Raw genomic sequence first — 23,006 nt, forward strand, 5'->3', positions numbered from 1 at the left:
CGAAGAGGATATCTCTGTCACTGTTAGTTGGGTAGTCTTCTTTGCAGCTGTAAGCATTCTGATGCATGAAGTTTACCAGAAAATGGGTCAAATGCTAAGAAACAGGTCAACTTCAAGTTATGGTTGTAAGCTTTTCACAAGGCAGAAGTTGAACTGTATACTCCTATAAGGGTGAGAGAAGACCGGGAGCAGCAAACATTGCAATTTTCTATAGGTATGCATTGTTTTGCTTTAGCAACCACCTTCCTTACTTGTGTCGTTCAAGAACATATGGCTTTAATCTCACCATCAAACGTAATCTGTGGGCATAACAAATGCTAATATAATTTACCGAATGAATGTGAAATTCAAGAAAATAGCTTCTCAATGGATAGTGATAACAACTGAGTTTTAGTTTCTCTTATATCTTTGTTGATTTTATCTATTTCAGCTGTCAGCACCTCTTTGTCATTTAGACTCTTAAAAATAGTGATCATTTAGAAGAGTCACATTAATGGGCTCTGCTTAGCTACCCAGTGACCAGCAATTACCTTATGAAAATCCTACTCATCTGTGAAGCTATGAAGCCCTAGCAGAATTACCACTGCCTTGTAAACTCAATTAAGTTTACCTTCCAAGCAAAATTCACTTCAAGTTCTCATTCTACAGTCTAAAATAATCCCAACAAGTTATTGTTTTTCTAAATCAAGTAATATTACCAATTAGCATATTGTTAAGCTACTTATATGTTACAGATAAATTAATTGTAGAATTTATACAGTGGAATATAAGTAAAACTTTCCATTAGCAGTGATTAAACCAGTTCTAATCAATCAAAAAGCTAATTAAAATTATTAATTTACTAGACTATGAGTCACTTCGCTAGCTCCAATTTTTTTTTAATCTATAAACCCTTGTTTTTTATGAAATCAGTATCATCCTGTAGTTGGAAAATTTTATATAAATAATATATAATTTTTTTAAATTTATGAGTATTAAAAACATTAATTTCTTTATTTTGCCATTGTATACATGACCAAATCATACTTCTTACATAAATTTATATTCAAGCTTACTATTTTATAGAGTTTGAGATAAATGTTTCCAAAACCTTGTAAAATCTAGATGAAATTGGAACCATTTTATTTGCAGTGTTAATGGCATCAAATAAGTATGAAACCACAAATATTTAGGCTTTTATTTTCCAGAATTACATAAAATATTTGGTATAGAATTTAATGAACAATTAAATTCTTTGTTAAACATTAAATTCTGTTTGGAACAGTTCACTCTATTTGTTTATAGTGACATATATCTTTTTCTTTATACTTAGACATTTCAATCAGTGTGAGATCCATATTGTATCTTCAGGAGAAACAGAAATATATAAAATTTGGTTGGTTCCCTATACCTTAATGACACTGAAATCATGCATTGTCTCAAGGAGGCAACTGAGGATGAAAGACACACTAAGAGGGGAAGAGAAAGCAGAAGAGGGCATAGCAAAATCAGCCCCTGGTTCTATCTGAGGGGAAAAAATCATAGCTCAACATTGGAAGCATTAAGGATAACGTAAATTTCTCTGAATGAGTCTTGGGAATATGGGGGTGGAGGCAGCATTATCACATATCACATATCACATCAAAACTTCTGAAAAAAACCTTTCTAGAGTACATCTTGCTTGTTTACAAATTTGTCCCTTAAAGCAGATGACATGCCTCTTATTCTCATTCTCCGTTCTCTCCTTCTGCCCAACGTTCTTTCTTCACAGGTACCTCCTACCCAATTTTCTTTTTTTCCTTCCACAGCTTCTTCTTTTTTCTTTTCCTATATTAAAAGCAAAGAGTGGCTTAGCCATGAGCACATTTAGACAATGTTTTTCCTCTTGGAGGAATGCATGTTTGTTAGGGTGTAGGGGAGAGTATCAATTAATCCTAAATATGTCATACTAGAGGCCCGGTGCATGAATTCGTGCATGGGAGGGGTCCCTCAACCTGGCCTGCAATCAAGGCCTACCAGGGGGAGGGAGGGGGCGGCCGGCCAGGGGGAGGGGTCGAGGGAGGTTGGCCGGCTGTGGGAGGTTGGCTGTGGTAGCATACTGACCACCAGGGGGCAGCCCCTGCATTGAGTGTCTGCCCCCTGGTAGTCAGTGCACATCATAGCAACTGGTCGACTGGTCGTTTCAGTCATTCTGGTCGTTCCAGTAACGGTCACTTAGGCTTTTGTATATAGAGATATGTCTGTGAGAATGCATTTGTGGCATTTATCCTATGTGTCTAGCACTGTGCTCAGCAGTGGCAATGCATAGATAATATGTATATGTGCGTGTGTGTGTATATATGTATATACATATAGTATATAAACACATGTATAATAAACACACACACAAATACACACATACATATATAGGTAGAACTAAATGACTGTAGAAACATATATATAAGCATACATACACATACACACATATATAATGTATATTACATAGTTTCCCCATTTCATTTTACATAAGACTATTTTTTACAATTAAGGTTCATACTTAAAAACAGACTATCTGCTTCCCTATGTGATTTTACTTTCCTGTCAATGATACTTTGACAAGAGTTTAAAGTAATTTTATTAGTTTTATACCTAACACACTCATTATTACTCTTTGCTTTCTCTGGTTGCAACTTGTTTCTGCTTCTTGGACTTCACAATGATCACCCCACAATGAACCTCACAAATAGACTTGTATGCAGAGTTATAACATTCCAGAATCAATGTATTTAAATAATATCCCAAACAAGTAAGCCCCAGCCTTATTCCCAGTTACTCTCATTTTATTACAATCTTTGTTCATGTTTCATGATGGGCCTAGTGTCATATCTATTCTACTTTGACAAGAGCTCCAGACTACACATCTTTACCATCATTTCATTTGAGTTGTCCAAACAGTTCAGCTTTCTACTGATGTAAATATGTGCTGGCTTTATAATCCCAGTGGAGGAAACAGTTAAATTTAGTTTACTCAGATGCTTCCCATTCTATTTTACCTACATCCCTTTTTGCTGGGACTTAACATTCTTCCTTGTCCTCATCTTAGTGGAAATAAAGAATAACTTATCATATTTCAGTCATCTTCCCTTTACCTGAACGTCAGCATGTTAATTTTCTCCTTTCTGTTTGATTTTTATCCCAAAATTCAACTGTCAGTTTAAGTGCATACCACAGCTAACAAATACCTAATTACTCCGTGTACGGTTGCATTGTGATGTATTGCCTTTCATTTCAATGTCATCTATATTTTGAGATAAACATACAGAATTTCCCAAAAGGTTTCTAATTTTAAACCGTGGCCAGTATTCATGGGCATTTAACTAAAGTTTTCACTCATTCTGCAATACCCTCAGATATCTTTAAGGAGTGGGTCTTCATGGGATGTTTTTTCACTTCTATATACAAAGCAGTACTGTGTGTATGACTTGCAGAAAACCTTAACAGAATAAAGCTTTGTTTCATTTAACCAGCAGGAACAATAGGCTTCCTCAATCTCAGCAGGTGTTTGGTGTGTGTGGTGGTTTTTGTTTTTTTTTTTAATATCACTCATCTACTCCAATTAGAAACATTAGGAAAGTATGATATTTACGCTCCTTGGGCTCTAAGTTTCTAAGTAAGTTTTTAAGCTTGCATTCATACATGGAATAACCAGAAAGAAAATCTTTTTATTTACACATCAGTGAAAACAAATGACTAAAAATATTTAAGTGAGCTTGGGCAGAGCCACATCTAATTATGTAAGGTATTTGTGATGCCAGGATTGGGTCATACTGCTAAAGATTACGATTATTTTTAGGTCTTTCACATCATTAGCCTTAATGCTCTTAAATGGTACTTACGTCTTAGTAAGGGTAAGCAGCTCAAATGAGTATCATTTTATGACATGATTGCTTCGGTGAGTTTCCTTTCCACATAACTTTTTTCAGTACCAAGAGGAAAGGAAATCATTAGTAGTCATGGAACAATCACTGTCAGGCCATTTCCATTTCCTGAACGTAGAAAAAAAAAGCCATTAAAAATTCATTATGGGTAATGGTAGACAAGCATCAGGGAATGGTGTCTCACCACCCATGGGAGCATGGGAAGGACGGAGCAACAAAATAATCAGGAAATACGTAAGACAGCTTTCTTGTGGGTTTGTTGTTGTTGTTGTTGTTGTTTTATTGCTTAAAGTATTACAAAGAGTATTACATATGTCTCCTTCTTTTGCCCCCCCTTGACATTCCCCCTTTTTTTTAAGTGTACCCCACAATGTCTGAGATGTGCCCTTACCTCTCTGTGTCTAGAGCCCCCTCCCCCTGCTGCAGACTCACCCCTCATTCTATAGATGTATTCCAGTTAGAGAGTGCAAGTAATTCTCGTCATGTGATTCCTCCACAAAAAGGAGTCTTCCTCAAAAATTTAAGAAAAATTAAAAAAAATAATAATATTGTGACACAGGACTTAGAAAATGAACGTCTCGTATTCTCTTCTTTCCACTTCTTCCCTCCTTTACTTCCTTCCTTCATTCCAATCATTTATGGATCTGTAACACATATTCCTCATTTTGTAATTTTATAGTGTGAAATTCAGTTCAATTAAATAAACATTTATTAAGCAGCTGTTGTGTACAAGGCATTTACCACTTTTAAGATACCTTCTAGCAAAGACCAAAAGCCTTAGAATTTTGAAGGCCAGGGATGAAAACATCAGCAATCAGAATACAAGGTTGCAAAAGCATACTGCATGTCCCTCAAACAGAAGTCCATCTGAGCCTTTGCACGTACAGATTCTCATTTTTTCCATGCATTTCACATGGTTTAGCACTCAGGGTCCTTATTTTTAATATCTCTATGACTGTTGTTATGTATCCAAATCTTACTTATTTTGATTGCTTGATTGCCACTGTTAACCCTTTTAGGACATGGCATTTATTCTTTTTAATTCCATTAAAGTTTATTAAAGCCCTTCTATTTCCAGTGGGATATTACCATCGCTAACAGAAAGTATTAGAATAGAGCCTTAGAGTGTTGTATACAATAATCCATTCCAGGTGGATCAAAAACTCATATGTGAAAAGCAAAAGTAGGAAAAAAAATTGTAAGAATTTATAGGAAGATCTTTTCATGGCCTTGGGCTAGAATAGGCTTTGCAAACAAAATAGAAAAGTGATAACTGATGGGGAAAAAAAAAGATTGATAGCCCAGCTGGTGTGGCTCAGTGCTTGAGCTTCGACCTATGAACTAGGAGGTCACGGTTTGATTCCTCGTCAAGGCACATGCCTGGGTTGCTGGCTCCATCCCCACACTGAAGTTTCTATCTCTCTCTCCCTCTCTCTTCCTCTCTCTGAAATCAATAAAACATATTTATTTTTTTAAAAAGGATTGATAAGCTACATTTAAATTTAAATCTTCTGTTCCTCAAAAGACAACATAGAACAGTAAAAAGACAAGCCAGAAACTAGGAAATAGATGGCTGTTCAGAGAGAACTCATATCAATCACTAGACAAGTGTACAAAATTCATAAAAAGGCAGGATTTTGATAGTGGGGAAGTCTGTGGAGGGCAGGCAGGGAATATTTGGAAAGTCTTTGTACCTTCTTCTGAATTTTTCTGTGAACCTAAAAATGCTCTAAACAATAAAGACTAGTAAAAATTATGAATATGCATTTCACTGAAGAGGAAACATTAAAGACCTTAAACATAGGAAAAATGATAATGATTAGAAATAAACAAATTCAGGCTGCAATTAGTCACCATTAATCAAATTGGCATCATTTAAAATATCTGATGAAGCCAAGGGCTGGTGTGCACGTGAGCCAGTGGGCCTCTCTGATGTAGCTGGTAGGATCGTTATTGTAACCGCTTTGAAGGATAACTTGGCATTGCCTTGTAGAGATAAGCATTTGCATTTTTCACAAGCCAGTGTTCTACTCTTGAACAGATGTGCCAGGATACAGGTGCTTGGATGCTGTGATAGCTAAAACCAGGCAACAAAACTTGCCCTGACCCAGTTATAAATGCAAATATTTGAAAAAATGTAAGCATTAACACCAGAAACATGATAAAAACAACAATAACAAATAGCATTTTCTCCAAACTATAACTTTTTAAAGAAAATAAATAGAATTCTTAATACTTTATAATTCCCAAATATTTTTTACTATGAAAAAAGACACTTGTTTTCTGTGTTGTCATTTTTCTCACAGCTATTAGATTTATGCCTGAAACATGAATTTCGTTTGCTTTCTCTTTACATAACTGGAGACAAATGGTCACTCAATGTATGTTTCAACATAACAACTAAGGACGCACTGACTCTTAAAGCAGCACAGACACCAGAGTCTTGTTACCTCCCTTTTTCCCTTTCCCTCTTTCTAAAGTTTTTCTTTCCAAAGACACACTCCAGCTTCTTGCAATAGGAACCCCCTACACTTCCAAACTATGCTTGGGGGTAATTTTAAACAGCAAAACAACCCAAAGAGAGGAATGGTGGAGGAGGGGGGACACTCGTTTATGGTGTAAGAGCTGAGCTTGCCCTGTTCAACCTCAAGTGGCAACACACACATTCGGTGATTCCGCCTTTCACTGCTCTGTACACATCTGCAAACGAAGGCAAAGGCACACCCCTAGTATACATTTTGGGGTTACACAGAAATGTTAGCAAGTAGGTGACTTTGCAATCACCAAGTCCTTGCATAACGAGGACTGAGTGCATTTATTCTCATCCCACTTCTTAGTGTCAAACAGAACAAACCTTATCCTCTTGTGGGTAGCCCTTCTCAAATCTAAAGATAAAACAATAGTTAACATTTATTTTGCATTTGTCAGATGCCAAACCGTTTGCACAGGACTTTACTTGTATTTACTCATTCAATCCCAACAGCAGTTGTATGAGGTAGAAATATCACGACCAGCATCCCTATTTCAAAAAGAAGCCAACCAGCACAGAGAGGTTCCATGATTTTGCTCGAGTTACCCTGTCAGGAAGTGGCATAGATGGAATTAAATCCAGACCACCTGTACAGCCTTGCCCAGTTCCTCAGCTGCCCCACTATCCGCACCATCCTATGCTTTCCACGTGACTTGGTTTTAAGTCATATTTGATCATTAGGTTTTGTCTCTTAATCAATTTAAGGTGCAGAAAATTCTGCATTTCTATACCATGGCTGGCTCCTTGGAGGGATGCTTTTCACAGCATTTTGCCCGGGGTTTATTCTGTGGGGCACCGTAAGCGACATGTGGAATCTGTTATTTTACTTTTTGGGGAGATGTTGTTGAGGACGCTGTTTTCTACATTACTCAGTGTTCCCAATATAAAGAGCCATGTGAGTCATTTCTCTTAGGCTTAGTGCCAGGAGAAGGCTGAGTAATATGCATGCTTTTTTTTTTTTCTATTGGGACAATGTGAGTCAGATTGATACCATATTTTCTAAGTGGATGCCAGGAAACTCTAGAACTTAAAGACCATGTATCCACAGCACCTTACACAGTCATTAAAACCTCCATTACTATGTAATCATTACATGTTTTAATTTTCCTCTTGTTCTTGACACTTTATTCTATTTCCACCTCTTACATACATCTAAATAAGCTATTTCAAAATAATTGAACACATAAATTAATTTTCTTTGGAGTCATCTCATTTTCCTTACACTGTCTTCTAATGCATTCTAGCTTATAGAGACAACTTTAAAAGTAACATCCAACACTGAATGTGAAATTCACATGTGATCTAATCAACCATTTTAGCCTTATTCTCATTTGATTTGATCTACTTTTGGCTAAAAAGAGACATATAATTTGTGTCTAAATTTTCTTAATTCACTGTTATGAGATCTTAATGTTTTATAAAATTTACTAGAGGCCCGGTGCACAAAAATTTGTGCACTCAGGGGGGAGGAGGAGGGTCCCTCAGCCCGGCCTGTGCCCTCTCGCAGTCTAGGACCCCTCAGGGGATGACCACCTGCTGGCTTAGGCCCGCTCCCCAGGGAATTGGGCCTAAGATGGCAATCAGACATCCCTCTGGCAGCCCGGCAGCCCTCAGGGGATGTCCACTTGCCAGCGGGGAGCAGGCCTAAACCGCAGTCAGACATCCTGAGCGCTGCTGAGGAGGCAGGAGAGGCTCCCACCACCACCACTGTACTGGCAGCCATCAGCCTGGCTTGTGGCTGAGCAGAGCTCCTCCCATGTGAGAGTGCCCTGACCACCAGAGGGCAGCTCCTGCATTGAGCACCTGCCCCCTGGTGGTCAGTGTGTATCATAGTGACCAGTCATTCCCAGTCCTTCTGCTGTTAGGGTCAGTTTGCATATTACCCTTTTACTATATAGGATAGAGGCCTGGTGCACGGGTTGGGCCGACTGGTTTGCCCTGAAGGGTGTCCCGGATCAGGGTGGGGGTCCCGCTTGGGTGCCTGGCCAGCCTGGATGAGGGGATGATGGCTGTTTGCAGCTGGTCACACCCCCTTCAGGGTGGGGATCCCCACTGGTGTGCCTGGCTGGGTGAGGGGCTGAGGGCCATTTTCAGGCTGGTGGGTGACTGAAGCTCCCAACCTCTCTTTTTTTTCTTTTCCTTTTTTATTCTGGGATTTATTTACCTTCTATGGCTGTCACTGGAGCTGAGAGCCAGCTTTAGCTCTGAGGCTCAGCTCCAGCTCTGAGACCTGGGCTGCTGAAAGCAGGTATCTGGGCTTTGTTTAGCTTCTATAATTGAAACACTGTTGCAGCTCCAGCTCTGAGGCCCAGCTGGCTGAAAACAGGTTTCTGGGGATTGTTTAGCTTCTATAATTGCAACATAGTTGCTTAGAGTGCAGCTCAGAGCTGGCGGCTGCAGGCGGGGAACCTTGGCTTCCTCCATCACTGGAGCAAGCAAGCCTCCTGTTCGCTTCAGCTGCCTGGCTGCCAGCCGCCATCTTGGTTGGCAGTTAATTTGCATATCGCCCTGATTAGCCAATGGGAAGTGTGTCGGAGGTACAGTTAATTACCATGTTTGTCTATTATTAGATAGGATAAGGATACTTTTGGTGAATTTCTATTCAGAATTGTAATCGTGTAATAAAAACTATATTTTTTAATCATATAAATTTATACGATCATTTCTACAAACAATAAAGTTATATTCAAGCTCTGCAATTTATTTTTAAAACTTATGCAGATAAATGTAAACAAGGCCACAATGACTAAGTTTCTATAATAATAATAAAAGCATAATATGCTAATTAGATTAGACTACCTTCCAGATGAAGTTGGGGCTCCGAGGGAAGCCCGGGTCCCGGGTGTCTGCAGGAGGGAAGCCAGTGCCGGCAGCCGGGGGAAGGAAGGCCTACTCTTGCACGAATTTCATGCATCAGGCTTCTAGTACATAAATAAAAGACTTATGGCATCCTCTTAATTTTTTAAAGTATAAAGTGTTCCTGAAATTTAAAAATTTGAGAACTGATAAATTAGAGTAATGGACAGGGTAAAAATATTGTTGAAGTCATAGTAAAACAAAGAGTGATCTAGAAAGATAGGTATTGATAAAAGAGTAGAATGCATGAAACTATGGCTGGTGGATTAAAGTTATTGAATGCAAGCTGTACAATCTAATAAAATTGTCAGTGATGATAGGAATAGTTTATATCTGGGTTGTACAATATAATGGCCACTGGCCACATGTGGCTATTGCACACTTGAAATATAGTTAGTAAAAATAAGGGATGAAAATGTAATTGTATTTAATTTAAATGAATTGAAATTAAATACAAAGAGCCACATGTGTGTGCTACCCTATTGGACACTGCAGTGTCACCATGAGACTGTGTGGCTGAAATAGGTTGGAGGACAAGTGTATTGGAGACGAAGAATTCAGCAAACAGGGTGTTGAAAGGATCATCTTTGAATGTCTTTTGTGCACCAAAAGGATCAAGAATTAATATATTAATCATCAAAATGACAAATATTCATGGGAGCTGTTAATATTAATATGTATCTATTACCTTCACATGTATGTATTCATTTACTCCCCACACTAGTCCTGAGATTTAGTTACAATTATTATCTCCTCTTTACAGATGAGGAAACAGGGGCAGTAGGCTGTTAGGTAATGTGTCATGAAAGATAACACTTGATTAAGGCAGATGTAAACCCAGAAACTCTGACGTCAGAGTTCACTATCCTAGCACTTTATACTGACTTTCTTATTTGAGGTCGCTCATCTTTTAAAATCGTTCCTCAAATATTGCAGGTTGTTAATTTGACATTAAGTAGACTCTACGCTCATTGCTAAGACAGGAATCCTACAAAAAGGGCTTGTGGTACAAGTCAAGCAAGACTTTACCCACAGAAAATAGACTATGTAAATAATTTACAGGTGTGGCCTGGTAAATGTCAAATACGTTTTGAACCGCACCCCTGAAGTGTATTGATGCCACAATTCAGTTTCCAAGAGAAGGTATCAACCTTTCTGAAGTTACATTTTCCAATTAAGCTGATTAGCCCTCCTGGCTATTTCAACAGCTCTGAAAACTATAAACGCTGAGCTCCGTACTTGGGGTAATAACAAAGACACACTGGACAGACTTTTTCAGGGCACCTTTAAATACCTCCAGGGCAGGGGTGATGCTCCTCTGTCAGAGCGTGAGAACATGCCACATTAGCTTTACAAATCCGCATCAGCACCAATGATGATAGATTATGAATTCAGCATTTTGCTTATGAACACATTGGATTAATAATGAATTATAGACAGTCATTATACAATCCTGGCAATAGAATCAAATAACATAGTTAAAAGAAGATTTAAACTCCTTTTTATTAAAGTATTAGTTAACTAAGAGAAAGGTACTTTGAAGGTGTATTTTACTTACTTAACTTCTATTCCTATCGTTTATTAAGATTAACATCTAAAGCTAGTTGAATAAGAGAGGAAGGAGACTTGGAGAAAAGTGCCAGCACAAAACATGAGCAATCTAAATGGAATTAGGCGGCAAACAATTAAAAATCATGTAGATAAGAGTTCATTACACAGAAGATAGTGTAATAATTAAAAATAGTATTCTTAAACGTTCAAGTCAGTGACTAAAGCTAACAATATGTGATATTCATAATTCATAACTATTGGTCACGTATCTGTAATATCCCAGCACCATCCCAATCGATGGGGATCCAGAGGTGAACAACACAGACATCGTTTCTGCTTTCGAGCCACAACACACGCATTAGTTAGCCGCCCAGTGGTTCTCAACCTTCCTAATGCCACGACCCTTTAATACAGTTCCTCATGTTGTGCTGACCCCCAACCATAAAATTATTTTTGTTGCTACTTCATAACTGTAATTTTGCTACTGTTATGAATCGTAATGTAAATATCTGATATGCAGGATGTATTTTCATTGTTCGCGACCCACAGGTTGAGAACCGCTGATAGCGGAACCAGGAATAGTCACACCATGGTGAAGTCCAAACATTTTATAGTAAAGAATAATTATGAAAATAAATAAATATCACATAAATACCACTCTATAACTTTTTTAAAAAATAGAGTGTAGGAGAAATTTGTCAAGGGAAATGTAAAGTTTGTGTGTATAGTAAAAAACCCTAATAATATTCTTTGTAATTTCAGTGTCTCTGGCGTAAGATCAGGAGTTATTGTACCTCCCTGGGTCTTTTCTTTTTCCATCTGTCAGGTTATCACAGCGAGTCATCTCAGTTAACAATTCTCGAAGGTATAATGAGCCATGCTTACTCTTCAATGGTCTTTGAAGAATTTATTACCGACAGTTTGGTGCTGCTGCAGATTTGGCAAGTTTTATGGTTACAATATATTTAATATGAATATTAACAAATAGAGCAGATATTATCTATTATTCAAATGGTTGTTAACAGCTATTTATTTAGAAGTAATCATTCTAACATGTTGTTATCTAAATATCTCTATTTCCTTAAGTTTTCTGACTAGTTATATGAAACTCCTCTGCTTACTAAAACAAATGATGCACCATTTTTCTTCTTTGTCAGGGCAATATACTTGTTTAATTTCTTCAATTATATGTAGCTTGATGAACAATTATGTACATATTTCATCCAACAAACATGACTCAGTACTATGATAAAGAGCTAAAGTTAAGCTCCTGAAGAATACAAAAGCATGTACAAATGATTCATTCGATCCAGAATAAAAATAAAACAAATAAAAGAGTATAATATAATCACACTGTATAGTGCAATCAAGATAATACAATAAAATTAGTTAACATAATGGATAGAAAATAAAATATATTGCCGAAACCGGTTTGGCTCAGTGGATAGAGCGTCGGCCTGTGGACTGAAAGGTCCCAGGTTTGATTTCGGTCAAGGGCATGTACCTGGGTGGCGGGCACATCCCCAGTAGATGTGCAGGAGGCAGCTGATCGATGTTTCTCTCTCATCGATGTTTCTAACTCTCTATCTCTCTCCCTTCCTCTCTGTAAAAAATCAATAAAATATATTTTAAAAAAAGAAAAGAAAATATATTTAATTATTAATTTTTAGAAATAGAAAATGGGTTTGTTTGGTATAAATTTTAGATTCATCAATTATGCTCTATGTCTGTGCATTTTGTTGTGCTAGTTCCTGATGTATGCTTAGCCCATAGTTGGCTTAGCTCATTAATGTTTTAGAACTCCATTATTAAAATGATGTTGTATTGCTCTAAATTAGAATGGTTTCCTTTGCCACCTAGGGTTTGCTTTCCTATTTGGAAGTTTCTGAAATGCATGTGTGTCCACATTTGTGTGTATGTGTGTGTGTGTTCATTATGTATGTGTACTTTTACTTATTGTATGATTATTGGGAGCTCACGGCAGTCAAACCCTCAAAGGGTGGTTTTGTTATGAGGGTATTTATTTTTTTAACTCAGCTTCCCAATCAGCCCAAAATCTTCATATTGTATAATACGATGACCTCTTCTCAACGGGAAAGCTTACAGGGGACAGTAACAAGCTATCTTGTCAGAGTAGGTAAAAGTAAAAGGCCTTAAATGTTTCCAAGTTATGATGCTATTCACCCTTCTTCATTTAAGGGTACATCTTCCTAACTGATCAGATATCTGTGTTGGAAAACCTCAGCATCACTTACAATCAATAAAAGGCAGAAAAATTCTGACTGATCAACACTTCCCCATGATCTAAAACCCATGAAGATTCTCACCTTTTTGTATTTTAATGAACATGTAACAGTTTTTAAAGTTGTAACATATTTTAACTCAGTTTTATTTTATGACAATTAAATTATATAATTAAAAGGGAGTCAGAGCCCAGGCAGCATAGCTCAGTGGTTGCTCAGCGTGTCGACCTATGAGCCAGGAGGTCAAGGTTTGATTCCAGATCAGGGCACGTGCCCAGGTTTCAGGCTCAATCCCTAGTGTGGGATGTGCAGCAGGCAGCTGATCAATGATTCTCTTATCATTGATGTTTCTATCTCCCTTCCTTGCTGAAATCAATAAAAAATATACTTTAAAAAATAAAAATAAAAGACAGTCACTAATTAGTGGTCTATTTAAAATCATAAGTGGGGCAAGTTTTTGGAAAGGCAAACAATAAATAAATCTATCCTTTGGTGCATTAAGCTTCTTGTATCTTCTCTCTGTTTTAGGACTTTGTTTATTCAGCTCTTTATTCCCCAGTAGTAAAAGGAAAAAAAATGTTATTCTCATATTGAAGCATTTCTCTATGATAGTAATATTTTTTCTATATATTTGGAAGCTTTCCACATGCAACATACACTGAATCTGTTTCTGCATAACTTGAAATATTTTATTACTTTCTTTGTACTTATGTTTGACATTTTATTTATTATTTTTATAGACCAACTATATTAACTTATGTCTTTTATATTTCACAAACACTTAAAATATATATATAAAGTGCAGGGCAAAGTATGTTTACATTTGTTCATATGGAAAATAATACAATAATTAAATAATAATACAAGAATACACTCTGTGTTTCTCATACTCACAACTGTAAACCTACTTTTGTCCCACCCTGTAGATGATAGATAGATAGGTAGGTAGGTAGATAGATAGATAGATAGATAGATAGATAGATAGATAGATAGATAGATAGATAACCTTACACTGGTAATACATATTATGTTATATTAGTGTTACTGACACTATTACTTTGAAGAGTTTTATCCTTTACAAGTAGCACTTTTGAGGAGTTTGAGAACTGAAAGACATTGGGACTTCCACAAAACACATTCTATAAATTATAAATGTTAACAATCAAATTCGGAAATGATGTTTCTTATTGAATGACAGCAGTCAGAGACTTCAGGACAATGCTTAGCATATGCAGCGATTGGTATACTTTGATTATATTTTGTTGAGACAATGAGGTTCTTTATCTGCTTTATTGTCTTTATGATCAACTTCCCCTTGTCTGAGTATTACACAACCCAGTGGGCAGATGGTACAACACTACAGTGGACTGGCCGGAGCACTGAAAATTCACTCCAGATTAGAGCTGAACAACCAAGTGGAATCTTTCCCAGCACTGCCTCGCATCCATGGAGAGTCTTAATCTTCCATAATTTTTTAATACCATTTTGTAAATCAAATTTTATTTTTCTAAACCTTAATCTATGAAAAGATGTCAGCTTGTCCGATCGGGTTGCTCAGTGGCTGAACCAGGAGATCACAGTTAAATTCCTGGTCAGAGCAACTGCCTGGGTTTCGGGTTAGTTTCCCAGCAGGAGGTGTGCAGGGGGCAGCCAATTGTTGATTCTCTTTCCTAGATGTTTCTATCTCTCTCTCCCTCTCCCTTCCTCCCTCTCTCTGAAAATCAATAAAAATATATTTAAAAAGAAAAAAGATGCCAGTTAGTCACATGGTTTCAACTACCTGGAATTTACTTTGCTGGCTGATTCTGAATTTGGAGGGCACTTGTGACTGTGAAAGTGTTCTGGGAATAGCCTTTTAATATTTTCTTATTTTCCTATGGATAAGAATCAGCAGTTATAACAAATACGTCTTACATACAAAGCAGCTGTGTGGAAGAGTTGCCAACCAGATAACAGGATAGAATATCAGATAAATATTTGATCACTGTTTCATTTTTTTAATGGATTTCTAAGAAAGTTATTTTTATAGTAAAACCTACAAAGAAATCACATGTTTTACTAAAAGGAAACCCTGAATAAAATATTATATCCTCTTTATTCTCTGATATAAGTGTTGTCAATATGGAGGTTATTGTGCCCAAATGCCAAGACTTGCCGTGGTGTTGTCTAACAAATACCACAAACCCAGAACAATGCCAATGCAGATTAACATGAACTTTAATGTATTAATTGTCAACGCTTCATATTTCAGATCTGTTTCATATCAAAGTCAGTGATAGCAATTTGAAGTTTAGGTTGTGAGTTCAGGAGAAAGTCAGAAAAATCATTTAAAATATTGCAACTGGTTTAGAGAAAAGGTTCATATAAAGCAGTGGTTCTCAACCTTCTGGCCCTTTAAATACAGTTCCTCATGTTGTGACCCAACCATAACATTATTTTCGTTGCTACTTCATAACTGTAATGTTGCTACTGTTATGAATCATAATGTAAATATCTGATATGCAGGATGATCTTAGGCGACCCCTGTGAAAGGGTCATTCGACCGCCAAAGGGGTCATGACCCACAGGTTGAGAACCGTGAAAGAGTTTCATTGCAGAGAGAAATTTCTGACTTCACTGAACAGAAATCACCTGGAGGAACACGCGTTCCTACTGTGACTGTATTTTCTTGACCTCTTGAGTAGCTAAATGCACAATTATCATTAGAATCCTCAGAGCAAGCTGCCATTTTGCATCTCAGTCTGGGCTTGTGGAGGCCATTGAAGACTGATTCTCACTTGGGGCTTAAGAGAATTTCAGCGTGAAGAAATAATTAGATGTTTCAAGCGATGCATTATTTTCTCCCTCTATAATTTAGATATCCTATTTCCTCTGTAGGTTCCCCAAGGTCAAAGAATAGCAGTATGAAGTTTACATGTTACTTCCAGCCCTAAAGTGTGATGTAAAAAGCTTCAAGTATATACTTTGTTGAAAAAATAAATAAATAAAATATATTACATTATTTTTCATTCTTATCTTGTTTAATTTCACTAATCAGGTATACATTATTAAATTTTAATATAAAACTAGAGGCCCAATGCACGAAATTCATGCAAGGGTAGGCCTTCCTTCCCCTGGCTGCTGGCACCAGCTTCCCTCTGGCACCCAGTACCTGGGCTTCCCTCCAACTGCCGGCAGGCATTCTGGACCTGGACTTCCCTCACAGCCCCAGCTTGGTCCAGAAGGTCGTCCAGAAGGACATCCAGTCTAATTAGCATATTGCGCTTTTATTATTATAGACTAGAGGCCCGGTGCACAAAATTCGTGCACGGGGCGTTGGAGTCTCCTCATCCCAGCCTGTACCCACTCCAATCCGGGACCCCTCAGGGGATGTCTGACTGCTGGTTTAGGCCCAATCTGCAGGATCAGGCCTAAACCGGCAGTTGGACATCCCTCTCACAATCTGGGACCACTGGCTCCTAAGTGCTCAGTTGCCTGCTTGCCTGATTACCCCTAACTGCCCCCCCTCTGCCAGCCTGGTCACCCCTCACTGCACCTCCCTGCTGGCCCGGTCACCCCCAACTGCACCCCCTGCCAGCCTGGTCACCCCACTCAGCCTGCTATTTGGTCGTTGGTCGCCCCTCACAGCCCCCCCTGCCAGCCTGGTCACCTCACGCAGCCTGATGCTCAGTCGTTTGGTCATCCCTCACTAACCCCCCTGCTGGCCTAGTCGCTCCACAAAGCCTGTTTGGTCATCCGTTTGGTTGTTTCGGTTGCAACAGTCACTTAGGCTTTAATATATATATAGATACTTTATATGATTTTACATTATATGAGTAAGGTATGTTAATAGTATGTTATATTGTACTATAAAATATATATTAAAATTGACATATTTTAAAGGAATGTTATTGTGACATGCCATCAATATAAAATTAAAATACTAGCTAATATAATATACTATATTATTTTATATCATATAATTGTATTAATTATAACTAATTATAAGTGCATTATTTAAACTATTTTAACATCATCCAATTAATGTTATTGCATTAAAAGTACTTGCCATGTGCTAGTCACTTTAAGCACTACATAGCACCTTATAATCCTCAAAACAACTTCTGATTTATTATTCCCATCTCACAGAGAAGGAAATTGAGATATTAATTTGCCTACCTGGTGAAAGCAGGAACTAAAATTCAAACCAAAGTATACCTAATTCTAAAATTATTTCAGGTAACAACCTCTGTCCTACCTTATCATACATTACATTCTTCTAATAAATAAAAAATATTGAACAAAATTTGCATTTGATTTTTTTCAGAGGGGGAAGAAGAAGAGGAGAGAGAGAAACATTAGTGTGAGAAAGATACATGGATTGATCAGTTGCTTCCCAAAGGAGCCCCAAAACCTAGGTATCTGTCCTGACCAAGAATCTAATTGAACCTTTGGTGCAGGGCAGGAGACTCCAACCAACTGAGCCACACCAGCCAGGGCCAAATTTGCATTTTAAACAACTAAATTTAGAATCTCAAGTGAAACCACTCAGTATGTTACATAACATGTAAAAGTTTCTTATGTTACTGCATCATCAAAATAATCATAATTATTTTAGATGACACATGCCTACTTTCCATGTATCATAGGCTACTAGAGGCCCAGTTCATGGAATTCATGCACTTGAGAGGGGAGCTCCCCTCAGCCCGGCCTGTGCCCTCTAGCAGTCCGGGAGCCCTCAGGGGATGTCCAACTGATGTCTTAGGCCCACTTCCCATGGGCCTAAGCCAGCAGTTGGACATCCTTTGTGCTGCCACAGAGGCAGGAGAGGCTCCTGCCACCACTACTGCGCTCACTAGCAGTGAGCCCAGCTTCTGGCTGAGCAGTGCTCCCCCTGTGTTGAGTGTCTGCTCCCTGGTGGTCAATGTGCATCATAGCGATGGGTTGTTCCACCATTCAGTCAATTTGCATATTAGCCTTTTATTATATAGGATGCTATATTTGTAATAATAAACCTGCTTCCAATAGCTCAATTTACCAAGGAGAAAAGCAGACAGATACTAACATGCCTCATCATCATTGTTTGTCTTAAATTTCAAATTTCAACTGATATTAGAGTAGAAAAAAACAAGCTAATTAAAGTTAAAAAAAACAATAAGTTGATTATTTTAATGCCCAAATGACAGCACTGGCAGTCTGTTACCAAATGTCACTCTCACACTTGGCTTCTGAAACTATTCTATTTAGCGGAAGAGGATGTGGGAAATGTGTAACAGGTGCTGCCGACCCTATAATCTCAGTGCTCAGTTTTGCACTCAGATGTTCAAGCGCTGAGGAATCAAAGGATACAGAGAACTGGAATACCCTTCTGTTGAAAATAGACCCTGTGGCTGATTTTTGGAGGTGCATTAATTAGCTCAGCAGGAATACAGAGCATTGAACACCTTGTAGCTGAGCCTTCTGCCAATCAATATGTCCTTGATAATATTAACTGGCTATAATTAGTGAGTAAATTATGTCCCAAATTATTTCAGTGCTTTTCAAAGGGACAATAATTTTATTTGTCCTTTGCCACAGTCTTCTACATGTATTGCAAATTCTTTCTTCTGTATTTTTTCCCCTCCTGTAATTAGATAAAGAGACTTGTTTTTTGGACAAGCTGGGGAAACCTTCCAAGATGATTACTTTCTAAATTTGTACCTATTTTTCCTAGATAGAGTTCTGATTTCCTGAATCCTTTTGTTCACCTGCAATGTAAAGACTTGCCATGTTCTGCCCCATTTGAATGGAGGCATTATATTTTAAATTTCTTTTCTATGTATCTTTTTGTTAAATCTTCAGACTAATCCCAGGCAAGTAATCCCTTAGTATGTCAAGAAACCATGAGCATAAATCTCTAATTCACAGGATTAGCTCACAGGCAATATTCTTTCAAGAAATTAGATGCAAATTCTTTGTAAAATGGATTAAGTAGTTCAAATGTAAAATTTCCTAATAAAACAGTTTAGCTTTCCAACTTTTAAAAGTGTTATGTAATACTTTAATCTCAACTGACATATAAAGATTAAAATTCCCATTATGCAATTTAAAAAGGAATCATATCTACAATGCCACTAAAGAAAGTTTATTTTCTACTAAAAGGCACCGGTTAATTTAACTTGTAACAATGAAATGTGTTTTTTAATTACTATTCATAATCTATTGACATTTCAGACAATAGAAAATAATAAAAGTGTCAAGATATCATCTTTCTATTCCAGAAAAATCATTAAAGAACATCCTTTTATGGTAAGTTGTTATCCCAAGAAAAAGGATGTATTATTACAACTCCAAATTCTAAAAAAAATAAAAAGGAAAGAAGTCTTTCGCTAGATTAATACACATTTAGAGAACTTATAAGACTATAGCCCTTAACTCCGCTGAAAACTTTAAAATTGCTGTAACAAATGTTTAGTTCTGTTTCTTCTTTAGTTCTGTTTCTGAGGCACAGTCCTGTAGCAGTGCGTAAAGATAAGAATGTATAAGATGATCAATAAAACAGTTATTCACTCCCTATATAGCAACTGCTGAAACAAAATATAGGAAGGTTTTTAGTTCCTTTTTATCTGGAATCTAATGTTTGCAATAGAAACTAGTCAGTGTTCTCTTTTTAAGAGAAACTCAGTGACATTAACTGATGTGACTTGTCACATAAGTGTAGCTTCAAAGTAATATGACCCAGAAGCCTACACAGGACAAAATAAGTGTTTTCGATCCCCACATTGGACACACATATAATTCTCAGGAATTTACAAAGATAGTGGCTAAGAAATAAATGCAAACTTATAAGTCAACATGTTTTTAGTTATGGTCTAAAAAACTGGTTAGTAATGAATAAAACAATAATTTTGTTAGATTGGCTTACATTAATAAATATAAAGATTTTGTCACAATATTCTTTTTCTGCTTCATTTAAAGATAAATTGAGTTCATCAAACAATGAGGAGTCCATATCCAAAAACCCTTGACGCACTGTAAATAACGTCATTTTTATTGATTTATTAATATAGCTACTCCACAAGAGTAAAGAATAGCAGATTCTTTTAGGGAATTAAAAAAGATTGTGTGGCATCTCTAGTTCTTGTTATCTCTGAGAACCTAAGCTTGCCAAGTTATAAAAAGCACACATACACACACAAAATCTAACAAACCACAAAATAAGGGATAAATGTAAGGGATGGAGTAAATCTTTCATTAGGCAAGATAAAGAATTCAGAAATAGAGCAAGGGCTCCAAACTGGAAAATAATCCAAGTACCCTTTATTTTTTATCTTTGAACATGATTTTGGGTGTTTGATGTTATAAAATATATGAAACTGCATGGTATATAGGATAATCTCTACAAAAATAAGAAGTCTAATGTGGGAGAGTATAAATTCTAAGTCATGACTCTATTTTACTGTTTTCATACTGAGTCAAACCAGTGCTGAGATTCTGTTTTCATCCAAAACAATCCCATGACAGGAAAGGCAGATATTTTAACATAAGAAAAAAAAGCAAAACATTTGTCTACCACTGACGTAGACTACAGTATGTGGTGACACTAAGTTAAAATGGCAGTTTAACTTTATTTTTGTCCATCAGAAGTAAGGAGTAAAGTGAGTAGGTACAGTTTATAAAAATTTGAAAGCAGAATTTGCTAAGTGAAACAACATCAAACTATTCCTAAATAATTGTTAAAGTATTTTTAAAAAGCAAAGACTCTATAATTTAACAAATAAGCATTCCATAGCAGTAATTAGGATAACATAATGATTTCTACTTTGGCCATGAATTTTATTTTGAAGCCACTAGATGGCTAAAAAGCATAGATATATAGGTTTGCATATGTGTGTTTTCTTACATATCACACATATTCTTATAACCTATATTTCCAAACTATCTGCTAAAGCAAATTCCTCTAAACAAATAGCAAATAGAAGGGTCAAGTACAAACATTCCCCTCCAAAATTTTAATTTGCATGCCTAATTTTAAAAAAATAGAAAAGACTGGCTGCTATTCCTTACATTCAATGAGATCCTTTTGTAAAACTAATCATTTCCTGAAGTACTTGAGCTAAAAATGGAAAATGTCTAATCAAGGAGCTGAACACAAAGGAAGTGAATTAAGGATTCTTAGTCTCAACTATGATCTTAATGTTTAACTCAATTTTGCTAAAATTAGATATATCTTTCTATAATTCAATTTCTTCAGCTTTGAAAAGGTCATATTAATTTACCAAGTCATGTATAACAATAATTTTGTCACCTCAAGTCAAAAGTGTTTTAATATAAATCTTGACAGTTCAGTGTAGACTTAATGAACAGTATCAGTACATGTAGCAGTTTCATGTCTTACATAGAAGTTTTAATCTAGAATTTTATTATATTTAATGACAATATAATATGCCCGTATACTTTTTCTAAAACTTTAGGGCCAGTTCTTTTTTTTGGAATTCTGAATTTGAGGTTTTGAAAAAGTTAAGTGATGCATATGCCATATCTTATGTCATATTTCCTCTAGAGTCTGTTGCTACAATGTATAATTAAACTCACCAAAATATTTGCAGTGGAAAATATATTATTCACCCTGTGAATAGACTTGTATCAATTCAGGTTAGATATTGTCACCAAGTGAATTGCTAATAGTTTATTATTTTCAAAGCATTTTGGATGTCAGAAAAGTAGAGTTGTAATATTTAACATTTTTACACACTATTCGTTCAATCCCCATTTAATCCCAAAACAATCCTTAATGTTAAGATTACCGACCCCACTTTGTAGATAGGAAAATTCAGATTCAGAGTGCATAGCAAATTTGTGATTCAAAGTCACAATTGCCTGCCTCCAACCATGTAATCTTTCTGCTAAGGTGTATGGCCTCAGAAAAGTCAAGCGAAGGCACAGTGTGGAAGTGAAAGGCACTCATGAACCTTTTCAAGCTGAAGAGAAGAAAATCACCAAGCCAGTTTCCACATTTAGAAATTACTAGGAAAAAAAGGTACAATGTTTGTATAAAGTAATATAACTGTGATGAAAGCACAGATGTTTCTTGACCTTAGTCACCTTTGGGTTCAAACGCAGAGAAATCTGGCAGATCTGTTTTTCAGTTAGGCATCTGCTCTCCTATTCTGCAGGGTGTGCATTCTGTGCTTAGAAAATGCAAGATTTGAGTTAATATCTCAATTTCCTCAGTAAAACTCTTGAATATCAGCAATCAAATGCATTACAAGGGAGGTCGTAACAAATTTAAAGCTAGACTCAAATGACTTGAGGTCTCAACTACTAGTCACATACCATGAATGGTCACCAAACCTCAGGGTTTTGTTGTTGTTATTGTTGTTAATAAATTTTTATTGATTTCAGAGAAGGAGGAAGAGGGAGAGAGAGATGGAAACATCAATGATGAGAGAATCATCAGTTAGCTGCCTCCTGCATGTTGGAATCAAGCCCACAACCCAGGCATATACCCTGACCAGGAATCGAACTCTGACCTCCTTGTTCATAGGTTGACACTCAACCACTGAGCAACACTGGCCAGGCAAGCCTCAGTTTTTTTAATTGAAACATGGAAATAATAATAGCTATACAAAAGGGTTCTTGTGAGGATAAAATAGATAATATATGGTGAGTGCTAGTATATGGTCGATATTCAATAAATGGCAATCTTGATAATTCCATTTTATAAATGACGTAAAAGGGACATTAAATTAGGTGACTTTTCTGAGGAAGTATATACAGAATTATCTGCCCTTCTCTACCCCATTTTCTTCCCCCACAGGCATGTATCTATGAAACTTCAAAGGACCCCTTGAGATTTGCAACCAGAGGAGCAATGAGCAGCAGCAGCTTGTCCAAGGCTAACCACCTGAACCTGTCTCCAAGGCCCTCTTTTCTCTGACTTCCCCACTAGCCAAAGCAGCCCAGGCTGGG

Source organism: Myotis myotis, unplaced genomic scaffold (genome assembly GCF_014108235.1).
Source record: "Myotis myotis isolate mMyoMyo1 unplaced genomic scaffold, mMyoMyo1.p scaffold_m19_p_11, whole genome shotgun sequence".
Classification (NCBI taxonomy): domain Eukaryota; kingdom Metazoa; phylum Chordata; class Mammalia; order Chiroptera; family Vespertilionidae; genus Myotis; species Myotis myotis.